This window comes from Lissotriton vulgaris, chromosome 6 (assembly GCF_964263255.1).
Source record: "Lissotriton vulgaris chromosome 6, aLisVul1.2, whole genome shotgun sequence".
In the NCBI taxonomy this organism is placed as follows: Eukaryota; Metazoa; Chordata; class Amphibia; order Caudata; family Salamandridae; genus Lissotriton; species Lissotriton vulgaris.
The window spans coordinates 1,364,881,102-1,364,899,424 of record NC_141694.1 but is presented as its reverse complement, the minus strand read 5'-3'; the positions used below and the strand labels follow the sequence as shown (position 1 = coordinate 1,364,899,424).

The following is an 18,323-nucleotide window of genomic DNA, read 5'->3' as shown; positions in this document are numbered from 1 at the left end:
GTGAACAGGTTCTGTACAGAAAGGGGTGGAATCCAAAGTTCACTGCTGGAGAGGAGATGCCTTACAGTTTCTGTCAACAGAGTCCAGGCCACAGTGCTTGGCATCATTGGGCAGACTGTGACCAGCAAGTCCATGTGGGAGAGTCGCATAGGGGATACTGTTGCACCCAGGGGCAATATGCCAGGTCCTGTGTCCTGGGAGATGTGCATGGCCCACTGCCCCTCAACGTCTTAGCCGTGGAGAACCCACCTTCCTTGGGGGACCCTCAGGTGCAGGCATGGACGATGCATGGGACGCTACGTCAGAGAGTTCCTCCTCCTCCTCCTCCTCCCTCCCTGCGGCTGGTGTCACACTTTGCCGTGATGTAGCTGGCCTTGTGACACAGGGAGGGTGCTGCATGTTGGCAGCTATCTGACGTAGCGATTGGCTCATTTCCCGATGCACCGTCAAGAGCTGAGCCAGACTTTCCTCCACCCGTCCATAATGTTGTTGTTGCCTGGCTATTTGCTCTGCCTGCTGTTCTTTCACCTGGTTGAGGACCTCCGCAAGCTGGCCTACCTCCCTGGTGTCCCGCTGGTATGCCTCCAGGATGTTAGTGAGTTCAGGCATACCGGGCCCTGCAGCTGACTGGCCAGATTCTCGCCTCTGCCTTCCACCTCTCCCACCACCCTGACCCACATGAGCACGGCCTGCGCTTGTGGGCACATCCGATCAATGGGCCCCCTGAGTGCTGCCAGGGTGGAGGTTGCCTGCCACCTCAGGGGCGCCCAACAAAGCCTCTCCCTCATTTTCAGACAGGCTCTCTGATGGGTCATGTGCAGGGCTCTGACCTGTCTGCTGGGATGTGGTGGGAATGGTTCTGGTGGTTGGCAGAGATGTAGCTGGTACAGTTGCTGCAGGTCTTTTGGATCCAGAGGAACCAGGTTGGTTGGGGTCATCCACAGTGCGTTGAGTGGCATCGCTGTCGGTGGGGTCTGGGTCCTGCTGAGTCTGGGACTGGGATCCTTCTTACCCCTGGTTGGGTGGGGGCTCCACACGTTGCCCTGTGTATGGGAGAGTCAGACACTGTTAAGGCACTATCAAGTGACATCTTGTTTATTCATCCATTATCTGCATCACAGTTCCACAAGCTTTACATTGTTGTCATTGTTCAGTTGTGTATGTAGTGGTAGTAAATTGACATGTACTCAGGGGTATTTTCATTCTTCCATTCTCCTGACAATGACTGACGCAGCCATTGCTGTGGCTTGTCTTGCTGGCACAACACATGTAAAGCATTGGTCAGGTTTACGCAACATCCAGGATACAATGTAAATCCTTATGTCTGCGTCAAGCATGCACAGAGTTTACATGCAGCATGTCGATGTAAGAGACAGAGCATCATTAATTTGCATGACATCTACAACTTTGGATGTCTTTTGCTGTTCTGTGATGGCCACACAATGCCAACACCCCTGGACCTGTACACACACTTATAGATCATGGCTTTTGAACGTGACACTTCTCAAATACGCATCACCTTGTCAATACCCATGTCCATGTTGGTACTTATGTGCATCCACAACAGTCATGAAATGGGGCACGTGCATTGTTTGAGAGGCACAATGGAAGGGAGCTTCTGAAATGTGCATGTATTAGTTGTATGTGTATTCATATGAGTGAGTGTTTAGTTGTGGTACATGACAATTGGGACAGTGTTGCACTACAATGCCTGTCCCCAGGGGATGAGTTTCTGTAAGGAGGAGTGTATGATAGGCCATGCTAGTAGTTTGCGTGTGATTTGCAAGCGTCCATCGTTCATTATTTGGCTGCCCCTGATGTAGCATGCTGGCATGATCGTGGTTTTGAGTTCATGCACAGGATGTGTGACCTTGTCCAGGTATTTGTGTTTGCAGTGATCACAGGAGGGACTTGTGGTGCCTACACCTGTGCCCATTGTGTACTACTGAGCTTTACAAAATGTGTGTTCTGACACAGTACATTGACGACTGCAACTGGTGGGTGTGTTGCAGCCAAATAGTAGATGAGTGCTGGTAATTAGGAGCCATCCCTGGACATTTTGCTCTATGGTGTTTTTCAGGCTTGTGCAGTGCTTGGGTGCAAATGTGTGTGTGCCCAGGGAGCTGAGGTGTGGTGACTGAGGGTGGAACACTGAGGGATGGATACAGAGTGAGGCAGGGAGACAGAGGGAGAGGGTGACAGAGGGAGAGGGCGACAGAGGGAGAGGGCGACAGAGGGAGAGGGCAACAGAGGGAGAGGGCGACAGAGGGAGAGGGCGACAGTGGGAGAGGGCGAAAGTGGGAGAGGGCAACAGAGGGAGAGGGCGACAGTGGGAGAGTGCGACAGTGGGAGAGGGGGACAGTGGGAGAGTGCAACAGAGGGAGAGGGCGACAGTGGGAGAGGGCGACAGTGGGAGAGGGCGACAGAGGGAGAGGGCGACAGAGGGGGTGGGCGACAGAGGGAGTGGCCGACAGTGGGAGTGGCCAACAGTGGGAGTGGAAGGGAGAGGGAGACAGGGATGGTGACAGGTTGTTTGTGCTTGCTCGCTTGATACACTGCCTTACTGTGTCACAAAATATTGCTTCGCTGGAAGGTGTGTCCACCACATGAAATTGTTTGGCAACTGTGGTCTACTATCTTATGTGATATTTCCCTATCCCTGTGCATTGGGCATGGTGCTTGGGTGTGTACCTGGGACATATGGGATGAGAGCAGCCTCCTACTCTCCACCTTCCACCCTTTGTGCCTCCCCCTTGCATCAAACTCCATTTTGTTTTGTCATGCTGGGACTCATGTCCACCCACCCCATGCTGCTGGGCACTGTTGTAAGTACACCCCTGTAACATGTTTTCATTGTACACTCACCAGACTCAACGGCTCCTTCTATTCCGTGTACTCCCACCAGTGGCAGCAGGGCAATGACTTTCTCCTCCCAGGGATGGTATACAGGAGGTCTGCGGGGACCACCACCTCCAGTGTGGTGTGCATTGGCGTAGTCCTGGTCCATCTTCTTCCTGACCATCCTCCGCAGATCATACCACCTGGACTGGCATTCCCCCCTGGTGCGCCTGATGGGTGCAACAGCATTGACCCGGTCGGCAATCCTCTCCCATAGGCGTGTTTTTCAGCCATGCTAGTCTGTCTGACCAATGCGCCAAACAGCTGTGGCTCGACTCTGATGATTTCATCTGTAAGGATCTCATTCTCCAGGTTGGTGAACTTTGGATTCTTGGGTGTGGTCATGGTGTGGGGTGAATGTGGTTGAGGGGGTGATGGTGTGTATGGATGAGGGTGTGTGGTTCTGATTGTGAAGGGGGTGATGTGGGTGTAGATGTGATAGGGTGTATGTGTGAAGGTATGTTGCTGCAATTGTTGGTGTGCTCTCTTTCTTCGCTATAATGGGTATGTTGCAAAGGATGATGGGTTGTATGTGTGGACCCTTTTATTGGTGAAATGGTAGGTGTGGCTTATTTTGAATTGGTTGTGTGTGTCATATATGGAGTGGGTGTTAGTGTTGACCTCTGTTTGCCAGTTTGGCTGTGATCAGGACATTCTTACTCAATGGTGTGTACACATGAGACATGTTCAGTGTTGTTGTGCGACTTGTTTGCTTGGTCCGGTGCTTGTGCGTGCGATCAACTTGGTTGGGGGATGTATGTGCAGTACTTGTGTGTGCGATCAACCTGGTGGGGTGGGGGTACGTGCGGTACTTGTGCGTGCGATCGACTTGTACGGCCCATTGGCGGGTGGGGGGGCTCGCGTACGCTTGTTGGGTGGGTGTACGTGCGGTACCTGTGTGTGTGATCGGCTTGGTTGGGGGGGGTACGTGCGGTACTTGTGCGTGCGATCGACTTGTACGAGCCGTTGGCGGGTGGGGCAGCTCACGTTCGCTTGTTGGCGCGTGTGCGTGCGGTACTTGTGTGTGCGATCGGCTTGGTTGGAGAAGTACGTGCGGTACTTGTGCGTGTGATCGACTTGTATGGGCCGCTGGCGGGTGTGGCGGCTCGCGTTCGCTTGTTGGGGGGTGTGCGTGCGGTACTTGTGTGTGCGATCGACTTGGTTTGGGGGGTACGTGCGGTACTTGTGCATGCGATCGACTTGTACGGCCCGTTGGCGGGTGGGGGGGCTCGCGTACGCTTGTTGGGGAGTGGGGTGCGTGCATGCGATTGACTTGGTTGGGGGGGTGCGTGCGGTACTTGTGTGTGTGATCGACTTGTACGGGCTATTGGGGGGGCTCGCGTACGCTTGTTGGGGGGGTGCGTGCGATCGACTTGGTTGGGGGGTACATGCAGTGCTTGTGTGTGCGATCGACTTGTACGGGCCGTTGGCGGGTGGGGGGGCTTGCGTACGCTTGTTGGTGGTGGGGGGTGCGTGCGATCGACTTGGTTGGGGGGGTACGTGCGGTACTTGTGTGTACGATCGACTTGTATGGGCCGTTGGCGGGTGAGGGGGCTCGTGTACGCTCGTTAGGGGGGTGTGCGTACGGTACTTGTGTGTGCGATCGACTTGTACGGGCCGTTGGGGGGGCTCGCGTACGCTTGTTGGGGGGGTGCGTGCGATCGACTTGGTTGGGGGGGTAAGTGCGTGCTTGTGTGTGCGATCGACTTGTACGGGCCGCCGGCGGGTGGGGGGGCTTGCGTACGCTTGTTGGGGGGGTGCATGCGTGTAATTGACTTGGTTGGGGGGTACGTGCAGTACTTGTGTGGGCGATCGACTTGTATGGGCCATTGGCGGGTGGGGGGCTCGCGTACGCTTGTTGGGGGGGGCGTGCGATCGACTTGGTTGGGAGGGTACGTGCGGTACTTGTGTGTGCGATCGACTTGTACGGGCCGTTGGCGGGTGGGGGGCTCGTGTACGCTTGTTGGGGGGTGTGCGTGCGGTACTTGTGTGTGCGTTCAACTTGGTTGGGGGGGTACGTGCGGTGCTTGTGTGTGCGATTGACTTGTACGGGCCGTTGGCGGGGGGCTCGCGTACGCTTGTTGGGGGGTGTGCGTGCGGTACTTGTGTGTACGATTGACTTGTACGAGCCGTTGGCGGCTGGGGGTGCTCGCGTATGCTTGTTGGGGGGTGTGCGTGCGGTACTTGTGTGTGCAATCGACTTGTACGGGCCGTTGGCGGGTGGGGGGGCTCGCGTACGCTTGTTGGGGGGGTGTGCATGCGGTACTTGTGTGTGCGATCGACTTGGTTGGGGGGGTACGTGCGGTACTTGTGTGTGCGATCGACTTGTACGGGCCGTTGGCGGGTGGGGGGGCTCGCGTACGCCTGTTGGGTGGGTGTGCGTGCGGTACTTGTGTGTGCGATCGACTTGTATGGGCCGTTGGGGGGGGGGCTCGCGTGGGCTTGCGCGAGGGGTACACGTGTGGTATGTATTGATGCCGCTTGCTGTGAGGCGAAGGATCTCGTACGAATACATCTTTATGGGCGACTACTTTGGGCCGTACAAATCGCGTACTGGGTTCCCAAACTGGATCGTACTTGTGTGGTTGTACGGCAGGTTTACAAATCGTACGGGTTGATACCGACGCTAATTCGTATGGGGCTTCGACTGTGGTTCGTACGGATCGCTGATAATCGTATGGGAATAGGCGAAAATGGATTGTATTACGCAGGTCGGACGGATTTTTTGCATTCATACGGAATCGGCTACGAATACGAATCGTACGGCGTTTTTTTTTCCTGGATCGGAATCGGCCCCTAAGTGAAATTGAATATAGAGGCTCGCAAGTTGGGACTGGCCCAGTTCTGGCTTTGCTCTATATGGATGATGCAGTGCTTATACCTACAGAAATTACTTGACCAATTCACAGTTTTTATGACAGACCCAGATTTGTTGGTGAACCATTCGAAAACCCATATAATGTTTTAAGGCCCAAAGAGGAATAAAATAGATCTTACAGGGTAAATAATTGTCAATCAATCAATTATGTGTTAAGCGTTATTACTTAACTGTGAGGGTTTCAAGGCACAGGGGAGGAGGGGAGGCGGGGAGGAGGGGAGGAAGGGAGATGGGGAGGAGGGGAGGTGCAGGTTCCAGTCCATCAAGGAGGGGGTCTGTCGAAGAGCCAAGTTTTGAGGTTTCTCGTGAAGATGGGGAGTGATGTTGTCTGTCTGACGAGGAGCGGTAGGGGGTTCCAGGCTCTGGCCGCGAGGAAGTTGAAGGAGTGGCCTCCCAATCTGGTCTTTCTGGCATGGGGTAGCACATCGTAGAAGAGCTGGGCTGGTCGTAGGGTCCTTTGGGGTGCGTGGAATTTGAGTCGGTTGTTCAGGTATGCTGGTCCAGTGTTGTGGAGGGCTTTGTGTGCATGGGTGAGAATCTGGAAGGTGATTCTAGTCTCGATGGGGAGCCAGGGAATGTGTGTAGGTGCTGGGATATATGGCAGTGTTTTGGCAGGTTGAGGACCAGTCTTGCAGCGGCCTTCTGGATATTTTGTTGTAGCTTACGGGTGAGGTTTTTGTTTATTCCGGCATAGAGCGTGTTACCATAGTTGAGTCTGCTTGAGACAAGGGCATGAGTGACGGTCTTTCTGTGCTCAAGGGGGATCCATTTGAAGGTCTTATGTTGGAGGTGGAGGGTGTGGAAGCAGGAGGATGCAACTGAGTTGATCTGGGGGTCCATCTTGAGCTCAGAGTCCAGGATTATTCCAAGGTTGAGTGTGTGGTCCGTGGGGGTGGGTGGGCTTCCGAGAGTGGGGGGCCACCAGGTGTCATTCCAGACATCGGTGTGTGGGCCCATGATGAATACTTCAGTTTTGTCAGTGTTGAGTTGTAGGCAGCTGCTTTTCATCCATTTGGCAACGGCTTCCATGCCTTATTGAAAGTTGTGTTTTGCTGTGTTGGGTTTGTTGCATAGGGAGAGGATGAGTTGGGTGTCGTCTGCGTATGAAACAATGTTGAGTCCATGGGTTCTAATGATAACGATAATTGTAAAATGATGCCTGTTTCAATTCTTTCCTCTTTGGGGGTCTTATTCGATGATGTGTGCACCATCCATTGGGACATGTTACAACAGCAAATCTTGCAAAAAGCATGGAGGCACTTTTCAAGTTTGCTTCTAAATTAGACTTTAAATCCCTTAAAGAGATGTTAAAGGTATGTAAAATGAAGTGTCTATCAACTGGCCCCTATGGAGCAGGGCTATGGGAAATCTAGGAATACCCCTGCCATTCAAATTATAGAAAAAAAAGGTTTCTAAGAAGGCTCCTGACAGTCCCTCAGAGTACACACATTTAACATGCAGAACTAGGACTTGAATATATCTGACCATATAAGACTCCATCGACTCCTGCTCTAATTGTCTATTTGCAATAAGCCAGAAACTTTTTTTAATCTCAGGGTACTTTTTAACTGCATGAAACTAGATAATGTGATGAAGATCCCAGAGCTCCCTTACCTAAAAATAGTTAGTCATACTCTGGATATGCTAGACTTATTTATCAACCCGGATGCCCCTATATTTTCCTGTAAATATATAATAAAGGTCCATTTTCTATGTGCAACAATGGTAGGGATCATATTGAAAGCACCCAGCCCCACAGTATTATAGCATAGGTCATTAAAATGTATGCTGGTGTGGCACCTGATCTCACTTTGGTCTCTACCAACTATCATGGATTTACACTCATTAGATTGAGACTGAATTTAATACATTTTGTGGTTGCCTTCCTAGAACCAGTTTTATTCTCCACCGGCCTGGCAGTGTGGCTTTGTGATGCCCAATCCCCTCACAACGCATTACATCTTATGCTTTTCTGTAAATTGAATTTCCAGATCAGAAAACGTTTTTTATTACCATTTCTGCGGAGGCAAATTTTAGGTTTTGTAGGCAAGCTATGCTTTATTCTCAATCCTTATCATCAATTCATATTTGTCTGGCAGTGGTTAATTACATTCAGTGTTCAATTAAATGGCAAAAGAGCTTGGGACAAGCCAATGTTGGCTAAACCAGTATCGCTCTGTGACCTTGTGATGATGATGAATTTAAAGATTTTATTAATTCATTGTGGTTTTTACTTACCTATGAGATGGATATTAACATACTTGAATTCGGCTCCTGTATGGGTTTTAGGTTGTTTTCATATTTTCTATGGACTGTTTGTATTATGTGTTTTTTATCTTTTGTCTTTCTCTTTTATGGCCAAATAGTGGCCAAATAATGAATATTTTGATTTGAACTTTTTTATTCTATTTTATTATTTAAAAATTAAATACATTTAATGAATTAAATGAAACTTACACCTTTATACAGAAAAAGAATGTAACTTCAACAATTCTTTTTTATTTTAATTACTACAAAATAAATAAAAATAAAAATGTCAGTGAGATTGACAAATCACTGTTAAAAAGGTGTACAGACAGAATATCGATTTGTTTATTTTGAAGTACAACAATGTTGAGTTTGAAATATCGAGGTACACGAATATCGGCAGCAAGTATATTGTTGTACAGAATATCGACATTATGGTAAGAAATATCTTTTTTCAAAAATCGAACACAGTAATATGGTTTGTAAAAATATTGTTGTTAATAATATCGATATTTGTATTAGTGTTCTGTATTTTAGTGTTAAAAGTATGTGATGTAATTTTTGGGTGTAAGTGTAGTTTTTTTTAATGTATGTGTTTTACTTTTTTAGCAGTAATTAATTTTATGAAAGTTAATTGTTGTGTATTTTTGTTCTGTAGCGGTTTGTGGGTTTATAGGGGAATAGGGTAGGAAGTAATTTAAATTAAATAAAGTAATTTTTTATTTATTTATTATTATTTATAATTCATTATTGATTCATTATTGATTGGCTATTAATTATTATTAATTAATTCATTGATACTTATATTAATTATGTTATAGGAGCAGGTTGTGGGTTTATACGGGAATAGGGTGGAAAGTAATTTAATTATACAAAAATTATTATTATTTTTTAACAATTATTTATATTTAATGTACTCTTAATTAATTATTCATTGGTTATTAATTAATTAATAGATAATTATATTAATTATGTTATATTTTTAGGAGCGGGTTGTGGGTTTATAGGGGAATAGGGTGGGAAGTAATTTAATTATAAGAAAAAAATATAAATTTATATTTATTAACATATATTATTAATTCATTCTTAATTAGTTTAAAAATTGGTTATTCATTTTATATAAATTAATAGATAATTATATTAACTGTGTTATTTTTTTAAGCTCGTGTTGTGGGTTTATAGTGGAATATGGTAGGAAGTAATTTAATTATAAAAAGGTAAATATTAATTTTTATTTATTAGTATTTATAATTAATTTAATATGAATGAATCATCAATTGGTTATTATTTTTATTAATGAATTAATTGATAATTATATTAATTGTGTTTTTTAGGAGCGGGTTGTCGGTTTATAGGGAGTAGGGTGGGAAGTAATTAAATTATAATAAATTAATTATGAATATTTATTTATTAGTATTTATAAATATTTGATTAATAATGAATTATTAATTGGTTATTTAATTTTAATAATTATTTCATTGATAAGCATGTTAATTTGACCCCTACGCTATCCAACACTTTCCCTACTGTTGCACTCTCTGGAGTGGGAATAGTAATTTTTACCCCTACGCTATCCAACCCTTTCCGTACTGTTGCACTTTCTGGAGTGGGAATAGTCATTTTTACCCCTATGCTATCCAACACTTTCCCTACTGTTGCAACTCTCTGGAGTCGGAATAGTAATTTTTACCCCTACGCTATCCAACACTTTCCCTACTGTTGCACTCTCTGGAGTGGGAATAGTAATTTTTACCCCTACGCTATCCAACACTTTCCCTACTCTTGCACTCTCTGGAGTAGGAATAGTAATTTGTACCCCTCCGCAATCCAATATTTTTGCTACTGTTTGAGTTAATTATATGTATTGTTTACTTTATTTTACATTATTTTTAAACATTAAAAAAAACAATATTTCTAACGATAATTGTAACGATTTATTTTCTTGATATTTTTGCACTTACCATTATGTAGATAGGACTTCGATATTCTAGACATTGATATTTTTACGTTGAAATTTTTGTACCTCGATATTCTGACTTTCGATATTCTGTCATTGAGCCGTTAAAAAATTATTTATAAATTAAAATGAAGATATTTAAATGAATTGTTGAAAGCACATTTTATTTTTGAGGTAATGTGCTGTAACCTTTTACATTATTAGTGTTAGGTTAGTAATAAATATTCTAAATGTATTTATATTTATATTGTACTTTAAAATATTTTTAGCAATGATTTTTGACAAATAATAAACGTTAATAATTTTTCATTTACTTTCCCATAGGGAGATCTCTGACATGATGGTAACGTTACACTGATAAATCTTCGTATACCAGACTCGACTGCCTGATTTGAGATAGTGGAGTGGGGTGAATCCCCATTTGGAATTAGTGAATAGCAATAAAGTGTAGAGGTACACCTAGGGGCCGATTCCGATCTTGGTCGGCCAGCCATCCGAGATGTGTCAGTAGCCTTACCTTACGGCCGAACCGTACCAGGAGCGGGACCGTCCGGGCAACGAAGTATGATGCGGAAAAGTGCCAAATTCCCTACCGACACGCACGCTCCGACTCCATCCACAATATCCGTCCGAGCCTGACCCGGAAACACTCAATTTGCGCCGCAAGGCACCATAAACACTGCTACTTCTGGCCGGTCAAGTACGATGCGTAGTTCCTACGTTCCGGACGGGTCGCTACGTACAGCACATCACAGCACCAGGAAGAGCTGCATATCAACTCCGATTCGCACCATTAATCCCTTCCACGGATTCTAAACGAAGCAGCTAGCAAAGGATCGAGACGGAGCATGAATCCAATCGCGCAGGTCATACCAGTCCCGTACATATATGACCAGATCAGGAACAGACGTGGACGGCGCAGACAGTAAGTCTGACACCCACCCTACAAACAAACCCAGTGGGTCCACAACCTGCCCACCAGTACCACGCCTCCTCAGGGAACCCATGGCCTACACTACTGCCACCACACCCATAGGGGCATGTTACCTCTCACTGATGCCACCCCACCCATATGTGTTGTGCTCTATCACTGATGCCACCCCACCATATGTGTCATGTGCTCTATCACTGATGCCAACCCACCCATATGTGTGATGTGACCTATCACTGATGCCACCCCACCCATAGGGGCATGTTACCTGTCACTGATGCCACCCCACCCATATGTGTCATGCGCTCTATCACTGATGCCACCCCACCTATATGTGTCATGTGCTCTATCACTGATGCCACCCATAGGGGCATGTTACCGATCACTGATGCCACCCCACTCATATGTGTCATGTACTCTATCACTGATGCCACCCCACCCATATGTGTCATGTGCTCTATCACTGATGCCACCCACCCATATGTGTCATGTGCTTTATCACTGATGCCACCCCACCCATAGGGGCATGTTACCTATCACTGATGCCACCCCACCCATAGGGGCATGTGCACTATTACTGATGCCACCCCACCCATATGTGTCATGTGCTCTATCACTGATAACACCCCACCCATATGTGTCATGTGCTCTATCACTGATGCCACCCCACCCATAGGGGCATGTTACCTATCACTGATGCCACCCCACCCATATGTGTTGTGCTCTATCACTGATGCCACCCCACCCATATGTGTCATGTGCTCTATCACTGATGCCAACCCACCCATATGTGTGATGTGACCTATCACTGATGCCACCCCACCCATAGGGGCATGTTCCTGTCACTGATGCCACCCCACCCATATGTGTCATGTGCTCTATCACTGATGCCACCCCAACCATATGTGTCATGTGCTCTATCACTGATGCCACCCATAGGGTCATGTTACCGATCACTGATGCCACCCCACCCATATGTGCCATGTACTCTATCACTGATGCCACCCCACCCATATGTGTCATGTGCTCTATCACTGATGCCACCCACCCATATGTGTCATGTGCTTTATCACTGATGCCACCCCACCCATAGGGGCATGTTACCTATCACTGATGCCACTCCACCCATAGGGGCATGTGCACTATCACAGATGCCACCCACCCATATGTGTCATGTGCTCTATCACTGATAACACCCCACCCATATGTGTCATGTGCTCTATCACTGATGCCAACCCACCCATAGGGGCGTTTTACCTATCACTGATGCCACCCCACCCATATGTGTCATGTGCTTTATCACTGATGCCACCCTACCCTTATGTGTCATGTGCTCTATCACCGATGCCACTCCACCCATAGGGGCACGTTACCTAGCACTGATGCCACCCCACCCATATGTGTCATGTGCTCTATCACTGATGCCACCCCACCCATAGGGGCATGTTACATTTCACTGATGCCACCCCACCCCACCAATAGGGGCATGTTACCTATAACTTATGCCACCCCACCCATATGTGTCATGTGCTCTATCACTGATGCCACCCCACCCATAGGGGCATGTTGCCCATCACTACTGCCTCACCCACCCATAGGGGTCAGTGTGGCAGACAATATTGACACCCCCAGCCATAGGGAGGATGATGCGCCACACATCCATCAAAAATCAACCGCAGGTATTTTCAGCCAAATACATTTCACCGCAACATCCTGCCAACAGTGTGTAGTGACTGACAAATAGCCCCATCAGTGAAATTGAATTATGGCACACAATGTAACTATCATCACATGTGTGATCAACACGAGAGTGTGGGCTACACAAGTCAAGCTTTGAAATAGCACTGGGCCAATGATTTAAAAACCCTCATCAGTGTGTACATCCAATGTAAAATGTGTGGACACAAACTACAGCTAAAGTTGACCATTGTGGAAAAGGGTGAAAATCCCCCATCATCACAGTGACCTCAAGGTCATAGAAGTAGCAGCAGGTGCACTCCAATCGTTTAGATGTTCACTCCGTCATTAGGACCTCTCTACCGGACCCACGTGTCGCTGATGGGCACCACGTTGGGACGCCAATTGTAGAAAAACAGCGTTTCTCTTGTAAATACCAAAGCTGCCCGGCGCAAGACGCCTCTGATTCCCTTTAATAATAGTTACCAAAATAAAGAGGCAGGCGCTGGCACTGGAAGGCAAGAACAGGTTTATTACTCCAGAGGAGAACACATCAACTCGGACACACAGAATGTCTTTGGGAGGGGTTCTAACAACTTCTCCGCTGCTCAGTCTTTTATACAGTATGAAGTCGGTTTATTGGTGGTCAAACATCCTAGGAATTCCTGCCTCCAGTAGGTTTCCAAACAGACCCAGCAGCTGTCATGCCCCCTCCCAAGTCTAACACATGATCGATATCTTGCAGCTGGACATTCCAACAGGATCTAAATGTGAGTGGGATCGGTCAGATCTGAGGGTTCGTGCTATTGATTAAATCAGACTTCTTTGTTAGTGCTACAAGTCCTGCCATGTGGGGGCAATAAACCATGTCTGCAGAGGTCAGTTGGTGCCTGACACCGGATTGAGCAGCCAGGTGTGGTCAGGGGGGTTATCAGGAGGCCTTGCTCATGTGCAGAGGATGAAAGGACAAATGGGTTTAGGGCGGGAAGTGGCTCCGGGGCTTTGTCACGGGGACAAGGTTTTATAACCCCAGTATGTTTGGTCATGCTTAGTCAGGGTGCTGGGGATGATTGCGAGGTCAGGGTGAATAATAGGTGACTAGCAGTGAATTAAATGGCTGCGATATCTAAAATGGTTGCTGCTTACGCGCACGCAAAGGATCTGGTTAGGCAAGATGGCGCTGGCAATGTTTCACGATCTTCACTTTTCTCTTAACAGTGGCTGTGGCGAACATAAATGAACGCCGCTTATGTATACCTAAAGTTTATCGATTTCCACACACATGCCAAACAATATGCATGATTCCTGGACATGTCAGCACAACACTTGTTCAGTCAACCATGATTTACCACACAATGTAGGGACTGGTAACATACGCCTGCATACAGTACTGCCCCTCAAGTCACCTGCACATAGACAATACATATGTCTACCAAGTTGCACAGAGGACACAGTTGACTTTACAGCAATGATGACCACACCTGCATGTACAATGGAGATGGGACAACAGTCAGGAAAAGTGTCAAATTCTACTTTAGGAAGCACATCATATGTGCATGGGTGCAAGCCACAGATGTGGCCATGCTAATGAAATGTTACCATCCCTGTGCTAAATTAGTTAATCATGATACACCCAGTCATCTGCAAAGGATGACATGGATACCAACCTGAACAGGAAACATATCTCATGGTCCCCATGGAGTACACCACATCAACACCTCAGTAACAGACATTTGTAAATCCTGCATCGCCACAGTAAGGTCGGGGTAAACAACATCAACAATATGTACAGCTAAATCAAATGCACAAGGATAACAAAGAATGCTTTAATCAGCAATTTGACATCTGAAAGGGAAAATCCAAAAGGAAATTTAGTCTAATGTCCTTCTAAAAATACAAAGTCCAATGAAGGTGTGGGTGACACCTGTCACCTGTTGCTTGCCTGCACTAGTAAGGACTGGGGAAATCCACTCTGAGGGGCATACATGGGGCAGGCCAGGCACTGCAGGGACATGATCAGGGCTCATCAGAAGGAGGATGTGAAGGGGTGGTGGGTGCCGGAGAGTCAGTGGCAACTGCAGTGGAGCTGTCTGGCATGGTTTGTGCCACCACAACTGTGGGGCACAACTATGATGGGATGGGTGCTGGAACCACTGCAGAGGGCAGGTCAGGTCTAGTGGACATGGTCCCCCCTGGAGTGCGCATGTCAGACTGGGTGGTCGTGGACTCCACTACAGTGCCTAACCCCATGGGAGTGGAAAGGGGTGCAGGTGATGTTGGCAGGACAGCTGGGGGGGGGGGCACCGTCCCCACAGTAGTTGCAGTAACACCACAGTGGTGGTGTCAGTGGAAGAGCAAGTGGGAGTTGGGGAGGGCCTGAGCATTTTGGGGATGATGTATCTGTGGGCGGGGGAACCTGGGACAGGGATTGGTGGGGGAACCTGTGGTGTTCTGACCTGGGGGATGGAGGAAGGAGACTGTGCAGTGGAGCTGGGGGGTGGGAGTGAGGTCTTGCTCTTCTGGGTACGCAGTGACTTGCGGGTGGGGGCCTCAGTCGGCCTGCGCCTAGGAGAAGGTGTCCGGGTGTGAGGGGCACTCTTCTCTGTGTGTGGGGACTTCCTCTTCCGACCGTAGTCTGTATCTGCTGGATCTGAGAGGAAGAGGCCTAGGTCACACAGGAAGAGCTTCTTAGGAGATGGGGTTGCAGGTGAGGCAAGGGAAGGGCTCTTGGAGGGAGAGGGATCTGAGGACTGTGGAGTGCTTGTGGATGCTTGTGTGTGTGTTTGCGACCCATCCCCTGTGTGTGTGGTATCAGTTCCCTGACTTTGCTTGCGTGCACGTTTTGACTGTATGTTTGGGTGACCGTGCTGGCGTGTGTGTGCTGGGGACAGGTAGGGTGATAGGAGTTGTTGTTTGGGTAAAGGCTGAAGGGGTCAGGGACTGCTGGAGGAGGGATACTGCTGCCGTCAGGGAGGAAGCCATGGACTGATTGGTCCTCTGTAGGGCAGAAATGCCCGATGAAATGCCCTCCATGAACGACACCAGTTGTGACAACAGACTGGTGTGTGCATGGAGGACACTCAGCCTTGATGTCTGCCCTACAAGGATCTGTTTAAGCAGGTGCACAGACTCCACACTCAGGGCAGCAGGGGGCACAGGGCCAGGGGGTGCAGTGCCTGGCAGGAAGGACACATGCTCCCGAACACGGAAGCTGCCACGGACCGCTGGGATGGGAGCTGAGGAGAGGGTGGTGGTGGTGGTGGCGGGAACAGGCTCACTATCCGTGCTTTGCTGGCTGCTGACACCCGTCCCCACAAGGGAGTCACCCTCCGAGCGGCTGCGGTCCTCAGCTGAGGTAGATGGTGCTGAGGACTCCTCGGTGTGGCTCCCCTCACCCTCCGTGTTACTGGGTCCCTCTGACTCCTCAGTTGCTGGCCCAGGCTGGCTCTGCGGCTCCTCCTGTTCCGTGGTGCTGTCTCCTGTGCCCGTGGATGTATCTGCATATAAGTAGGAAAAGAAGGACTACATTAGTCATCTGCACTGACTGCACACAACACTGTCAATACACCACATTACAGGTCATGCACTGGCATCCTTAGCTGATATTTGCTCAAAATGCACGCACAGGTCTACAAGGGCAATACCCAGTGTGTGCAATACAAAAAGAATAACAGTGGGTCTACAATGAATCTATGTGTGTCAAAGATGACTTGATGTGTACTCTAAGTGTGTTAGTAGAGCACACAACAGGATATCACACTGTGTGGGAAGATATCCATCAGTTACTCTCCCTTTGCCGCCCTTTCATCATTTGAACCACTTCCCAAAGTGGAGAATCGTTGTTGTTGCCACCTATCTTAGTGTTAGATGGGAATGGCTAGTTCTATAGGGTAAGGGGCAAAAGGGACTAGTGTCAGTAACTGAAAGCAGTGCATGAAAAAGTTGTGGAAAAGAAAAAGTGCTATATTAAAATTGGGAAGAGGTTCAGTGCATATGCCTCACACTGCTGTGCACACTTCTATTACTTTTACAAAGACAGCTTGCATAAAATGATAGGCAGTGGGCTGCACACTCACCTGCTCCCCTGGTTTTCCATACAGCTTGCTGTATTGTGGGAGGACCCCATCCAGCAGGGCCGGGTTCTCCTCCTCTGTGAATGCTGGGGCCCTCTCCAGAGTACGTGCCATTGCAGGATCCAGAGGAAGCATAGACAGCAGTAGCAGTGGATTTAGAAAAGTGGTCCAGTAGCATGTAGTGCAGGCAGGTGAGCTCCCTGGGGGCCTGCCAGCCTTAAATCAGTGCTGCAGAGGCAGATTCTGTGACATTGCCCCTTACTGATAGGCCAGACACGGTTGCATACTATGAATCTGTCCAATCCATGGAAATGTAAGACTCCTACACGTCTTCCGCATCATTCAAAATGCTCAACTTCAGGAGACCCTAGGATTGCAACATTGTTGTAGGCATCCAACGGAATTTCGGGCGCATGACTCGTACAAATTTTGAATTCACGTCCGTCACCATGACAGCCTATTGCAAATGAGTGCGCACGGCTCAGTAAACTGACTATACAACGCATATTTTTTTAACCAAACGCATCCGTCTGGATACGATTCTATGGGCTATGGGTGGGTACGTCTCGGTCCATGCCTGTACGACGCATCTGTTTACAAGTAACCCGCGTCGGTTCAGATTGCAATCAATGGCCAAGCCATGCGCACGGCTCATCCAGAACTGCACGCCGCTTCACTGTAGAAGTCACCCGCGTCGGGTCACATTGCATACGCGTCCAACATGCATGGACTGAGCCGTGCGCACGCATTGCCCATTGGCATCAATGTGATCCGATGCGGGTGACTGTAATGCATATGCATCGTGCAGTCAATGGACAAGTTGTGAGCACTACTCGGTACATACATGTACGGTGCATCTGCATACAAGTCACCCGCGTCAGATCACATTGGTGTCATTTGCAGATGGTTTACACACAGATTTCATTCCCATGGACAAAACCACAGCATGTCCTACACTGCATCACATGGCATGTAAGGCTGCATCACCTGTGTGTGTATGGGGGCCAACATTTCTATTCTTGAGTGGCACTTAGGTCAAGCCACTCCCAGGCTGGGCAGGGGTTCATGAGGATAGATTAGTTTTGGTGTAGTGCACCTCACAAATGTAATGTCCAAGTGTTGGCTTATGGGCATGAGTCATGGACACAGTCCCAGTTTGGAGATGTGGATGACCTGTCACATACACCATGAGTGCAGGGTTGCATGTCATGTACGTCACAGCCAGACCCATGGCCACAATCATGATGTACCCACATAGTCTGTGTGCATGCTGTGTCTCTGCTGTTTGCGGTTCCATGTGCCTAATGAGAGACAGGGTCCACCATGTGCCTTGTGTATCCACATTCATGCTGTGTGTGTCTCAGGGACCTCCATGTATGGTCTGCAGGGACCACAGGGGCCATTAACTGTGGGACTCATGATTGGTTGTGGGATGTCCATGATACAACATGTCATTCCAGTGCACATGTGGTAATGCACTGACCATGGCTATCTCCCTGACACGGAGTTGTAATGCCTGTTACACATCAGTCCTCACTTGTCACTGTGCTGTGTGTTTTGAAACTGACAGCAGTCCATATGTACTGTGCCACAGCCCAAATGATTTGCCATTGCACCCCAAGGAACTGATGTACACATGTGTCATTGATATGTGAGATAATG

General features: G+C 48.1%; 1 pseudogene; it reads right to left on the bottom strand.

Annotated features, from left to right (window-relative positions):
* Positions 1 to 222: 222 nt before the first annotated feature.
* LOC147708883 (uncharacterized) lies at positions 223 to 17,904 on the bottom strand (annotated as a pseudogene).
* Between the last annotated feature and the right edge of the window lie 419 nt (positions 17,905 to 18,323).